Source organism: Rhea pennata, chromosome Z (genome assembly GCF_028389875.1).
Source record: "Rhea pennata isolate bPtePen1 chromosome Z, bPtePen1.pri, whole genome shotgun sequence".
Classification (NCBI taxonomy): Eukaryota; Metazoa; Chordata; class Aves; order Rheiformes; family Rheidae; genus Rhea; species Rhea pennata.
Genome location: NC_084702.1, coordinates 62,338,685 through 62,353,133, shown reverse-complemented (window position 1 = coordinate 62,353,133; position 14,449 = coordinate 62,338,685).

Below are 14,449 nucleotides of genomic sequence, written 5' to 3'. Positions count from 1 at the left end.
ACAATTACTGAAAGTGGTTAAAACTGGGTGGTAAGTGCTGAAGCAAACCTGGATATTTCTCACTAATAACAGGCTTTATTTCTAAGTAGACAATAGGACAATGAATTGGGGCTGAACAGACCATTTTCTATAAAATAAATCATATTTTATAGACTCAGGAGAAAGCTAAAGCTGTACTAAAAATTCTTCATTAAAATACTAGCAAACTCTTCATTAAAGCAGAATATTTTCAGACAGAAAGATTATGTAAATAATTGGTAGATTACTTCTTTATTGAGAAATACTACTGAAATTGCAACAGTATATTGTGAATGAACATGTTGCTGTCCAACTTTTCCTTAACATTTTTTCGCAAAAGTTATGTATTCCTTTTCCAAACACTTTTTAAAAAATACAGTTTTGGAATTTAAAAATATGTATTATTTTGGTCAGAATGTCAATGTGCACTTAGTAGTGAAAGATACAGGACTTATCTGTAGCATAGCTACTCTAGCAGAGGGATGCTGGAAACAAAATATCTATGAGCTTCACATTTACCAGTTGCCTAATTCAAAGTGTAGAAGAAAAAATTTTGGTCATTGAGTACAGATAGAATAAAATTATACCTTACTGCATAGTGAGCTAATCAGTATAGGAGACTTCAGTGTGTGGAACCCAGTGTAACTAAACATACTATCTTCTGAAATAAACTTATAAATCTTACAACTATAGATTGCCAAACACTCAAAGTGATCCACACAACAATAAAATGTGTTAATCTTTGAACACGCGAATCAAAAATAGAAAGTAGTTATTAAAAGATGCCTTTGTATGAGAACATAAAATGCTAGAGAATTCTGATAGCCCTTTTCATGTCTCTTCGTTCTTTGCTATCCTTTTTTTTTTCTCTTCTGTTACTTTTAAATATTAGGTTTTTATGAGATTTTTTTAAAGGATAATTTTCTTAATGATATTTCCTTATTGAATTCAACTGTTGTACCTGAACTTTTCCTTTAAATGATAAAGGCTTTTATCTTCATAATAAGAGTTAATTGCATGCAATTTCCTCTATTCCTCTCTCTCTCTCTTATAAATTATAGTACTAGAAAAAAAAGTCTAATTTTGGAAAAACATCTTTAACTGAGTAACAAAGAAAAAAAATACCCTATTTGGAATAAAACAGAGCTCATATTTGCCAGTTTTAACAAGTTACCAAAGCTCTGAAAAATTCTCAGTACATTGAATGATTGCAGTTTTTTTGTTTGTTTTTGTTTTAAGAGCTCACCCCTACCAAGTTCCTTTTCAGTAGCCCTACCTATCCTGCCAAGTATGGTCTCCAACTCTGTCAGCTCTCACCCTGTTTTTGGTATTCTCATTAAGGGTATCTAGAAAATGCATCCTGCAAAGACTGCCCAAAGTCTCTAAACTTTTCAAAGTCATTTCAATTACTCGTGTTTACGGAAGCGACTCAGTTAGGAGCTCTGAAAGAGATCTGTGTCATGTGAAAGACTCTGGTTAGAGACCCCAAGTGAGCCCAGAGCAAGAGAGAGAGACAGTCACTCCGTTATGGGTTACTGAATCAGATAAATTTTAACTCTGACCTGGAGCTGCTGTGATTGTGTCGAATTTTGGTGCAGCACAGTGCAACACAGCATTTTAACCGTCCCTTTCCTGCTTTGATGAATCTGTTTTGCTTTTGATTCTTAGGGTAATACGGTGAAAAGAAAACCTTTGTTGTCCTCTGGCTTTTTATGACACACAGGCTTTGAAGTCGCTTCTAAAGCGCTAATTAGTCTTTAACATTACTTTTGAACCTTTACCTCTGATGTCAGAATTTTCCAGTTGGAAAAGCTGATTTTGGAAGTGCTGAGCTTGGATCAGAATGAGTTGCAAATGCTTAGGATCTCTGAAAAATAGCCTATTTTATAGAGGATAAGTAAGGATTAATGATGTAGGCACACAACAACCATACTGATGCTATTGAAATAGATGCATGAAAAAAGTACCCAAGGCACTTTAAAGGAATTTAGGAAATTACTTTGAGAAATCAGATGACTTGCCTAAGGCCATAAAGGAACTCTGTGGAAATACCAGAAATAGATCCTAGGTTTTCTGAGAGCTGGCTGTGATTCCTTAAAGATAGGTTTATCCCTCCTTTTCCACGTGCTGTGTAGTGGAGAGCACCTCACTGTTGAGTAGAGAGCAGAACCTCAAAACATGCCTGAAAAACCATAAGAATATAGGAATCCACACTTACTTTTTTCTTTTCTCCAGCTGACATAGTCCTCCTTAATGCACATTGGTAAGTGGAGATGGTTTATGCTTTATACACCTGAATCTCCCCTCCTCTTCCAAAGAATACTTTGTATTTATGTGTCCTTTCCCTTGCCCCCCCTTGCCCCCCCTTTCCCCCCAAACAGATCTTAACAGTCCGAGCTTGTGAATTTTGTGTCTGAGCCTTTGGGTAACTGTTTCTCACCTAACTGTCAGAAATTAAGGGATAGCTAATCTTTTGAGTAGAAGAGTGCAAGGTTTTGGCTCCAAGAATGAGTATGTGATTGGAAGTTAGACCTGTCCTTATACCAGGTAGCTGAAGTGCAGAGCTTTGCAGTCTCCAAAGCCCATTCCTCAGTGTCTGTAATACTATCTAAATGATGAAGCATGTCATGGCCTACAGCAGTCTTACGAGTTGCCCCTTGTCAGGTTTCTATTGATGTGCTGAATGCTGTGGCTAACTTCACTGATGAGAGGAGCCCCTTTGGTGGAATGGTTTGCTCAAATGAGTAAAGCGAGCAAAACTGCGTTTGGACTGAATGAATGGTCCCCCCTCCCCCTTTTTTAAGACCTTGTGTACTACTTCATCAAAATTATAGTTAGTACTAAACAATTTTGGTTAAAGAGAGACTGCAACTTTTCCTGTTAGAAAGTAGAGTTTTCTTCCAAAATGATATAGGCCCTATAATCTCTCCTTGTCATGCTAATGATATTTCTTAGGGCTTAAGGGGATGAAATGGTTTTGCTAAAGAAATCCTGGGTATAGTTGAAGGATCCAGACATCTAGGAATATCAGCAAACTGTGGGTTGTGCAGGAGATTTTCTCTGAATGAATTGCTTCTGTTTAGAGATTTTTGTTTGTGAAAGTAGCAGATCTTTATCAAATGCAGATAAGGCTGAGTTTGGATTTCTCCTTTTGGGGATAACTAGGGGATTCATGAAGTCAACATTTCCTGCCCCCCCACCTTTGCAGGCATACAAATAGAGCTTGACATGCTATACAAATTAGGTCCCCATAGTACTCTGGAAAACTACATCCTTTTAATGAAAAAAAGTTTATGTGATTATTCTTTCCCTTTCTGCATAACTTTTCAGTCCATTGTGCTGTTTTTCCAAGTTTGATAGAAAAGTGGGAATTTCCAAGATGTCCAAATTGTATGAGTTTTATGGCAATAGAAATCCAGACTTTTACCAGTAAATTCTGAATATATATGTTTTGAAATATATGTACTCATTTGCCTTTTGGTGGACAGTTATAAAGATTGATCAGATTTATTTAAAAACATCTTTAAAATGGGATTTGATCTGTATTACCTCCATAGTTTAGGGAGCCTTCAACTAGATGTTTTTTTCCTCCATCGTGTGTCAGCGGGTTGCTTTGTTTCTTGCAAAAAGTTGAATATCATGGGAGAAAACCATGATATTGTTTTATCAGCAGCCATAATGACGTGAGTATCTAACTAGGCTTCTGGCCCATCTCATCTAAAAGATAATAGTAAGAGAGGTAAAGATAAGAGTATAAAAACTGAAACAGGAAGCTGAGGTTTTGTAAACCAAACAAAAACAAGTAATTTTGATGAATCTTCAGTTTTACCTAAGTCACCAAAATTTAGGGCTGAGTGAGGTCTGAATTTCTCATTTTGTTTCTCTCATCTCTTTAATGAAGAAACATGAATGACACCAGTCTGTAAAAGAAATCTTCAGTGAAAGCTTTTGTCTTCACAAAACTGAATGACAGGTAATTGGATCAATGTTGTTACGGCAGCACTTTGAATCAAGTGCTCCAGTTTTGACCCAACTCTAAAAACATGTAAAAAAGAATCCCAAATGAGTTCCTTCCGTATAGCTGGTGAAAAGCGTGGCATATGTGTAAAAAAATTGTGTATACACATCTTACAGGCTTTTGATTTATCTCTGAACTTGGCTTGTAAAGTCCTCCTCCGAAGGAGCTCGCTCAGCCACCTGCAGGAGAGGCAACATTTAGGTGCACCTCAGTTTCACCTGCCCTTCCTGTGTCTTTCCCAGGTACACGGGGAAATCGCGTAGGGGCTGCTGGAAGGTGTGTTTGGTCTAGGAGCTGCTTCAGCAAACTGAAGGAGCCACGGCAAAGCAACAGTGCAGGGAGGTTTGACAGAAAAGAGAATGAACCGCTTTTAAGTGGTTGTGGTGACAAGGTGAGGTCTTGGATAAAAGCAGGATCCAAAGAGGGATGATGGGACATGCACGTAAACAGGAGGAGAGGAGTTAGGGAGTGTAAATGGGAATGTACTGGAAGGGACTTTGAAAGTGAAGGTAAGGAGCTGAACAAGGTAGACAGTGAAGAGGATCAGAAATGCAAAGATGCGGCTGGTGCAACAGTGGAGAGTTTAAGCTGGCCTGGCTGGTGACCGCAGGGACACTGTGCCTCTGGGGAAGGCAGTAATGACAGTTTTCTGAGTGTTTCATCCTGGTGCGGCATGCTGCTCCCCAGGGATTGCTCATTTGCCAGAGGCCGGTATGTCTAACGAGCTAAATGTGCACAGAGTTGCTTTTGGCAATGAAGATTATGACTCTGAAAAGTCTATTTATAGAGATGGGGCCTCTCTTGCCTGCTGCTGTAGGTAAAGGTCTATTCGGGCATGTTTGTCTGGTAGCTGTGTGGGACAAGCAGCAGGAAGGCACCAGTGCACAGCAGTGAAAAAAATTACAATCTGGCCCTGATCATTAAGCAGTCATGATTTTGGATCAAGGTCAAGGATAGGCTTATGCATACTCCAACAAAGAATGTGAAAATAAATATTTAGGAATTAATTTTCATTTGGACAGACAAAATCACGCAGGCTGAATGCTTTGGATATGCAAACAGCCTGCTTGCTTCCAGTGAGTTCTTACCATGTGATCATTCCTAACGTAATATATTTTCATAGGCAATTTATTGTGTCATCTTGGCTCTGTGATATTATAAGCTTAGGAGATAACAGGGAAAATGCAGGGGTGCCAAGTCATCCACAGCTCTGATCTTGTAATGAAGAGCTTGTGTTATTTACAAAACAACTGATTCATCCCGAGATGCTCGTTATTTAGCATATGACACACCATATGTTCAGTGATTCGGTTTCTACCATTTCCACTGCACTGTCTCAGACACTGTATTTGGTTCATTAAAATCTGGTATTCTGTTTCCACTTCATCAGATTTCTTTTTTCTCATCTGCATAAACTATTCAAACTAATATTTTGGATGCAACTGTAAGCCAAATTGCTGACATCAAAAGTAAGCCGTGACATCCCATAAGCCACCATCCCTGGGATTTTTAGCCAGGGCAAATGGTGAGACTCTCATGTGATTAATATCTTTACTGATCCAGCTGCCAGTAGGAACAGGCTATTGCAAAAACAGCTGTAGTGGGTCCTTCTCCCTCAATAGACCAATATTCATCTTCATGAGAGAGGATGTTACCCCTCAAACTACAAATGAACTCAGGACTTTGATTTTGCTTGAGCAAAACTAGTGAGATGGCTTGCTGACTTTGAGACTATTCTGCTTGATCCAGCTGTTGTTTTGAAATATCATTTTGTAAAATAACTCTTCATTTAAAATAACTTATTAAAAAAAAAAGCTGCCATACCTGTCTGATTGTAGAAAGGCTCTGTCATATGTGGACTTGTACTTAGAGCAGACCATGCTTTATAGATATCTAGGAGTGAAGGAAGAAGTTTTCTCATCTCTCCCTTTCCATTGCCAGGTGTTAATTCTGAAGTAAACAGAGAGCCGTTTTCTGATAAAACGTACGAGGTACTAGCTCTTGTGGACAACAAATGCATTAAAAAAATCTGTTTAATAGGATTTTCAGTCAATAGCTGTTAAGTACAGTTACTTTGTAAAAGGTCCATTGCACACCCTCAAAATTTTCAATATTCTGCCCAAAGGATGGGTGTTATTTCTACTTCCTGACTAGGAGACTTAAGCATAACTTGCAGCTATTTTATTAAACATACCACTGACGAACTGTTGGCCAATATCTTTCTGCTCTTTTAATTAATCAGCTCTAACTTTAATGATATTTAAATGTCAGTGCTGTTCATTTTAGTGGATTTTCTAATTGGCTATTCATTATCTGAGATTGGACTCGTAGGTGCTAAAGGAAAAACACATTGTTAGCTCATTTTTTCCCCCATTGCTCTAGGCAGTTGCAATAGCAGGTAGCATCCCATCAGCTTTAACATTTATGCCATGACATTCTGCTCCCAGCTGACATGGGAGAGTTTACTACGGCAAACTTGGATGTATAAGGACAGAGAGTGCTAGGTAGAAGCCAAGCATCAAATAGCAGTAGAAAAGACTTCTAGCACAGGATTTGGAAACTAGATATCTTGTATCCACTAGTGGCCCATCAAAAACAATCCCTTAAGGGGATTCAGAGAAGACCCTGTGTGTAGGCATCTGCTGTTGTCATGGCTGGAGACCTTATTGTCCTCAGCTGCCTTCCCTGCCCCACTGTGAGATGTTATTGCAGGGATAGCAGGTTACGTATGTTCTGCTGCTCCAGCTAGGAGTCAGCAAAAGTCAAACTATTCACAGCTGTAACCTGGGGCAGAGAGAGTTTGGATCTATCTGATAGCATCTTATCTCAAAAGTAGTAAACTCTGGAGGGGAGGGGGAATGGTTGAGGAACTGAGATGAGTATGTGGTATCTAAAATGGTATGTGTAGGGAATGTGGCACAGTGCAAGTCCTGAAGGATTTTATACCACTGGTAAGTTAATAACTGGCCTGCGCATCTTTATTTTATGCCAGCAGCCATGAATCAGCAAATTCAAGAATAAATGTTGGTCTGTACATTCAAAATACCATCTATGTGGCTCTCTGGGCAATTGTATCCCAATAGACCACACAGTGGTTAAGGAAAACATTTGTTAAAATGGTGTTTTCTTAAGTGTGGTTATACAGAATGTTATATTTTTCAAAACCATGCTTTGTTTAATAGTGGTTTTGAATACAGCAATTTAGCATGTGGCTTTGAAGCTGGAAACTGCGTCACATAAAACATTAGGATCTGACTTCATTTTAACAGCCCTTTCTCTCAGCTTACTACGTTCAGAGCTCTGAAGCTGTTTCTATCATAATCCCTTCCTTCAGCAGCTCCCCATTCAGCTATTTGAAGACTAAGTTCTGCTGTATAAACTCTTTAGTCTAAATTCTGCTACATAAACTTTCTAGCCTAAGGGCTGACTTTTCCTCTTAAAAAGGAGGAGTAGTGGTATTTTAGCAGGCCATGTTTGTTCCCACTGCCGTTTGTTTGATGTCAGTGGGATTGTACTAAGCTCTTCTCTGGCATAAAGATGCAAGAGAAGGGATACTTGAGGCAGCTTTCAAACTGGTTCCATGTGATTTCTGAAAAATGTGCAGCCTGTGTTTGGACTAATCCTGGAAAATGTCTCTCTTCTTAAAAGCAAACTTCTTATTAAAAGCAAGTTTAACCGCCAGGGAGTTAGACTGGTTTCTGGATATAACAGTGGAGTAATGAAAGGCGCCATCGATGTACTTACAGTGAATTAGATTGGAAGCAGACTACGTAAATACGTACCTAGGAGGAGCAAAGTCCGTATGAGGAGCAAAGTCGCTCCTTAGAGATCTCAGAGGAGGAGGTTATGATGCTAGATGTCACAATTTTCCTTTGTCTCTCTATGGTCCTAGGCAGGACATAACATTAGAAATCTGTTCTTGTTACATACAGCACACGTTCTTCGATAAGTTAGTACTCCACAGGAGAGTGACGTCCTGTCCCTCACAAAAAGCTGAAGAGGTCTGTGCTGCTCACTGCCTTTACCCCATGTGGTCTGTGCTAGGTTAATTCTGGCAGTAGAAAGTATAGAGGGTTTTCTGTTTTCTGGTGTTGCCACACAGGCTGGTTTTACACAGGTGTGCTGTATCCAGAACAAGAACTATTTGTTCCAAAATTAAGGGAGAAAAGGAGAAAATAACGGTCAATAAACTTCTACATGGCCATCTGTGCTTAGTAGAGCTAATGCTTTAAAAAGGAGGTAAGGAAGGGCTGTCATGCTGTGTAGATAGGCAATTTAGACACTGCTTTTGTTTGGAAAGAAGGGGGGAAAGCATCAGCCATAGAGTGCTTTCCTGTGGTTGCTGTGTCTAGCAACACCCATAGGTGCCTAAGATTTGCTGAGGCCTCTGTGCAGTTGCTTGGATTCATAGCAGCACATTTCACAGTCCAATGTTCAATGTCTTATCCTTTTTTTTTTTTTTTTTTTTTTTTTTTTAAGGCTCCGTAGGCCTCATGCTCTATGGAGCTCTGCTTTATTTTGCCACTGTAAGCTATGTTTGTGTTGTGTGGCGCTTATTCAAATTCAGATGCATTTCTTTCTGTCTGTTGTAAAGAAAAATCTCAGGGAGAACGAGGAGCTGCTTCTGCAGAAAGGCTCCTGTTGGGGCAGCACTTTGCCTTCGGGAAGGCTGTCTGCAGGCCTTAGTGACCCACTCTGTAACGGGTTAAGCAAACCACTCCTCGTGGGGCTGGACGCTTCAGGCCTGTCCCTCTGCAGAGCCAAGCATGCTGCTCAAGGAGAGAGCTTCACGCCCACATCCCCAGACAAGGCTTCTAGACTTGCTGCTAAAACTAGGTTGTTAAACCATCTATGACGAGCTAAAGTGCCTTTGTTATCAGATGTGCTAGATATCTGGTACCAGGAACTCAAGTTACACTTATGTTGTATTTTAAGAACCTTCAGGTTCCCACAAGACCAGAATCACTATTTTATAACATTTTTTATAACTATATAGTTAAAATCAAGGTACACTGGTTTGAGTGCTCTGACTAGCATACACTTTGGTCTAAATTTACTGACCCCCTTCCCAACATTAGGCACATCTCTATGAAAGAAAATATGCACAGCTCTAATAAAAAATGTATTTTCTCTGGATAGCTTGTCAGAAATTCTTAGAATGGTTTTGATCTTTGTTTTTTCTATAATCTAAGCCAAAAATATTATCCCCCCCAAAAAAGAAGCCAAACTAAAGGATTAAAGACTCCTAAAATACATGGGGAATCCAGTTCCTTTATTAAGACATAATTATTGGGCTTGCTCAAGCAATAATTTTATTTGGTTTCTTCAGATCTAAGGCCCCAGAGTTCAGAGCAGTTGGAATGCTACATATGCCTGGAGGCATGTCAGTTAAATTTATCTTTTTTCAGTCTGTTGCCAGAGCAGGATCATGGTCTGCACTCAGAATTACAACAGTCTCAGTTGGAGTTTGGTGGTGTTCCATTTCCTACCAGTTTTAGCTGATGATACAGTTTTCTCATGTTTTATTTTCTTTTCACTTATTCAAACTTGTTGTTAGTCAGAAGCTGAAGCTATTATTGTTATTTCATGATACTGATCTTCATATATAAATATTAGATCTAAGAAGCTAAAACTGGAAGGGAGGGGAAAGGTCACCTACGTTCTTGATCTGTTCTTATTTCCTTTTGAGGCTATTGAAGCCTGTTCATGTTAAGAAGGGTTAAAATAGCTTAGATCCTCACGAAGTACCCAGAAAGCTTCATCTTTTATCTTCTGTTGGAGAAGAGTCAGCCTATTCATCTGTCAAACAAAAGAGAACGGAAATGTAATACTAGAGTCAGCTTTAACACAAGGTGGTAAATAGAGACCACCCCCAAAGATATAACACCCCCAGGCTTTGGGAAAGATAGTAGTTCAGATATTACAGCTTAGAGTCATTTTTGCGTAGCACTCTTAACTCCCATGTTTTAGAAATCTGCATTTTAGTTTCCTGTATTTCTGTTTTCAGTTCTTCATATTACTTTAAGCCCTTCTAAATTTGGATTTTATTACAATAAATCACAATAGCACCATTCACTTGATGACAGACTTTTTAAAATCACTTAACTTTTTTTTTTTCCTGATCAAAAAGCTGCCACAGGAAATCCCCCAAACTATCAGAGACTATTTCCCCTAGAGTCAGTAGCACATTCATATTTTTCATATTCATATTTGCTGTCATCAGCCACAATTCTTTTTAGGATCAAGGAAAAGGGGGCTTTTTTATGTGGGAGGGTAAGGTCGGACACAACAAACTTAAAATGGGTACCATTTGTCTTGCTTTAAATCATTGTGGTTTTAAAAATCCTTGAAAGCTTTTCATTTTTTGAATGAACAGAAAACATCCAGTTCATCTCCATGTTCAAAGTGATGAACTTTGGAAGAAGCAAATTATCATGTGTTGTTCATTCACTCCAAACAAGCACATTTCTAGCAGTCAGATGGCTTGAATTAAGGCATTATTAAACTTTCATGTCCAGAAAATGTTATGTGCACTGCTTTGAAAGTATAGAATAAACACAGCAGTTTTTTATTTTTCTTGAATATAAATGCCTGTCTTATATGCATGTTTGATTAATATTTTACATATGAAGAGATTAAAAAAACCCCACAATTGCTCAGTCTTACCAGTCTGTCCTAACTCTACCTTATCCTGTAGCAGCAACCCAAGATAGCTGTTACTGCAGGTATGTGCCCCTCAGCATGTCTTTATTGGCAAAGCACCAGCAATGCGGAAGCATTTTGCAGCATGGTGGTTGCAGTGCTGCAATTTTCAAGCTCACAGCTCTGGCTTCAAAGGAGCACCATTCTCAATATCTGTGAGAATAAATTCTCATAGCAGTAAGTCTCTCCTTCTCTCCCTCCCTCCCTCTCTCTCTTTTTTTTTTCCAAGTGCTGGACCAAGGTCCTGACACTTGTTTAGCTTAGTAAATAATGCCCCAAGAATCATCTGCCCTCTACTGTCAAGTGGTGAAATAGTTCCAGAATATGAAAAATAAGTGAACAAGGTCGTTACTGTTTGTTAGCTGGACATTTGCTAGATAAATACAGATGTACTAGGAGTGGTTGCTATGCTGTACCACCTGAGGCAGAGGTCTCAGTCCTTACTGCTGTCCTCTAGCAAACAGCATGGGACTATTTGATTCAAAATTAAATGTGTTGCTATAACTTACAGAAAGTTGGAACTACATTTGCTGGGCTCTGTGGTATGCAGAAGAATCTTGCCTTGCTTTGTCAGACTTCTCTGCTCTCCCAACAGCCCCAGTCACTAGTTCTTTACTAGAACATGGAACAAAAAAAAATGCCACTGTCTCCGTAAGATACTCCTCTCCCAAAATTGCTGTGGCCCCTAATGCCTAACCTCCATGTACATATCAGAAAACAACTAAAATCTAGTTCACTATTTTATTTTTCTGGTTATTTTAAATCCCTGGAAAGATTCTAGGATTTTATTATAAATGCTGAAAAATTCTGTAAACAGTTTCTGTGGTCTTATTTCAAGCCCTGGAATACATGGACTACATTTCCCCTCAAGAACTAACTGCATAGTGTTTCACAGAGACTTAAAATTGAAAACTCCCAAACTCAAGAACAAACCCTAAGTCCATTAGAAAATTATTGTGGGCTGCATGATCACTGTGTGCAGGTAGTGACAGCTCAAATCAAATTCACCTCTCAAGAAGCTGGGTGCAACTTTATTAAAATCATTCCTAGTTGTTTTCCAAGACTTTAACTTAACCTCCAGCATGGTGATCTTGTTATGAGCTGGTCAAATCATAAAAAACCCCAAACCCCCATAGCATACTGTTCTGAATTCAGAGTGATCTGGTATCTAAGTACTCCTAATTTTTCATTATTTGGAGAGGCAGGGAAGAGGGACAGGTTAGGCTGGACAAAGCAGGGGAAGAGCTTTGGAGGTGAAATGCCTGTTCTGCCCTGAGAAGAGGTAAATGTGTTTGCACAGTGATGGGTTTGAGTCCAGCTAAATCCATGCTGCCCCTGAAGGCAGCCAGCATCTTTGCAGATATTTAGTTCCTTCTTCAAGGGGGTCCTTGTATGCTACATGTATGAGGAGGCGACAGGCAGCATATACTCTATGTTACTGGACTCTTTACCACATATTTAGCTTCACAAGACAGTTCTGAATTAAAACAATACAAAGATTTGCCACCTTGTACTGAAGAAGGGCCTTGGAGAGAAAAAAGTCTTTTTACGACTCAGCTGAGATCAGTGAGCTCAAGAAAGCTGCTGTCCTTGGGTTACCTTGTTTACTTTACCTCTAATCTGGGTCACCTCATTTATAAACCTTCAGAAAAGGCTGTAATTGAGTCTGATTTGATTTCAACTCCTCTTTTCCTCCAAAGCATCTCCTCCATCTCTGCTCACTGGCCTCACTATTTTTAATGTAGAAAGTAACTGAGCAACAAACACTGTCTTACTGCTCTTGGTAACATTTGCACTAACAGTCTGGGATGAACATTGTCCTAACTTCATGCTAGGTCTAACAGGCCTCTGTCATTTGCACTTTTAGCCTATGTTCAGTAACATTAGTAGTTTTTTAATGCAATGTGCATTTGACTGGTTTTCTTTCAGCAAGAATTTAATGATCTTTGAGAAGTGTATCCAGATTTTCTTTTTGCAGTGCCTTAGGGCCTGCCTGTTCTGTTAGTGTGGTGGCATCTGCTGTTGCTTTGACACTACAAGGAGAAGTGAATGCTAGTTGATTTTTCATTATTATTAGTCACAGTAGGAAGAATTTGTTCACTTCCCCTCTCTCTTTGTGCTGCACTGATTCTGGCTACTTGTTTATTCCTACAGACTTACCTTGTGATTAGGTTTCACCAGGCTTCAGTGCCTCCTGATCACAAGCATCAATTTTGTACCACTGCTGTGTTTTGTTAGAGATGACTCATTTTAGTGGCATTTAAACCATCTTTCCTTGTTTTACTAGAAGAGGCTCAAATCACAGGCTTGAGTGACAGTTCAAAATTACAACTACTAAACAGTTAGGAAAGAAAACCAGAGTAGTAAGGCACAGAGGATGATGGTGAAAAATTCCAGAATCCTCATCTGGGTTCTGCCACCAAGGTTTCTCTCTGTCTGACAGCAACTTGTTTCAGTTCTCAGACCTTTTTGTACCATCTCTAAAATGAAAATGTGACTAGCAGAGCACATTCTATCAACTTTTGTCACTTCCTAGAAGTCACTGAAACTGCTCAAGAACACTTCATATATACTTGAACTACAGAATTAGGTCTTTACTGACCTCACTATTTTCAACTGGCTCTGCCAGGCATTTGGTTTCACAACGCTATTCCAAATAAAAATTGTTAGTAATGATTTTTTGACAATAATATCATCAAGTCTTAATGGGAGTACATGCAGAGAGTCAGCTGAGTGAGACAATTTTATTGATATGTAATTGCTTTTCAGAGCAGAAATGCACTTATTCATTATTCAAGTACTCTTTACGTGCACTTGAAATCATCTGGAAACATATCCATATCTCTTAAAACAACTGTACTGCTTTTTATTGTTTCTCAGTGGAAGTTTTATGTTCCTTTGCTTTCATTCCATTATGCTTAATGCTGCTGCCTCTGCAGTGCCCTGGGCTTTTATCAGAGTATTCTGCCTCTCTTCATGACACGCTGCTGAGGACTTCATTCACAGGACCTTAACATGTTAATTAGTGACAAAGTCATTTTTCCTCATTAGCTTGTGAGTTGCTGAAAGAGAGCTGCAGTGATTATATTTCTTAAGTCAGTTACTTATTTGTCCTGAAGGTTATTGAAATGCATTTTTATTAGACCCCCTATACAGCTAAGCTGAAGATTATTGCCATTCTTGAGCCAACTCTGATTTGTAGCGTGGCATGTTGTTATCACTCATGATCTAATAGGGTTACCAGAGAGTCCTTTCTTCAGCTCTAGGTGTTTATATAAGGCATTTCCTGAGGGTAGGACATAATGACAATCCATAGCAAGTTAATTTGATTATTATATGGACCATTAATTGGGCTTTAAATTGAAGTAGCAATAAACAGTATGAAGCTTTGCTAACTGTCATTTTGAATGCTTATGTGTTATAACTTCCCCATGCACCAGTAACTAACTAATTGCCATTTATTACTACCACCAAAATTAGGATGCTCTTGCTATGCTTCAGCAACTAGAAAGGTTTTCACTTGGTGATTTTAGGTGGCAGATGAGACCTAAACCCATGTAATGAATGTAATTGAACAGAAAACAGTACTTTTATTTCCTTACTCTGAATGATTCAGTGGGTAAACGTGAGGATTTGCAGATGAAATTAATTCAGTTTCTTTTTGGAGCAGAACACACACAATATGTGATGTTATTTAGTGTGGCTGCAAAA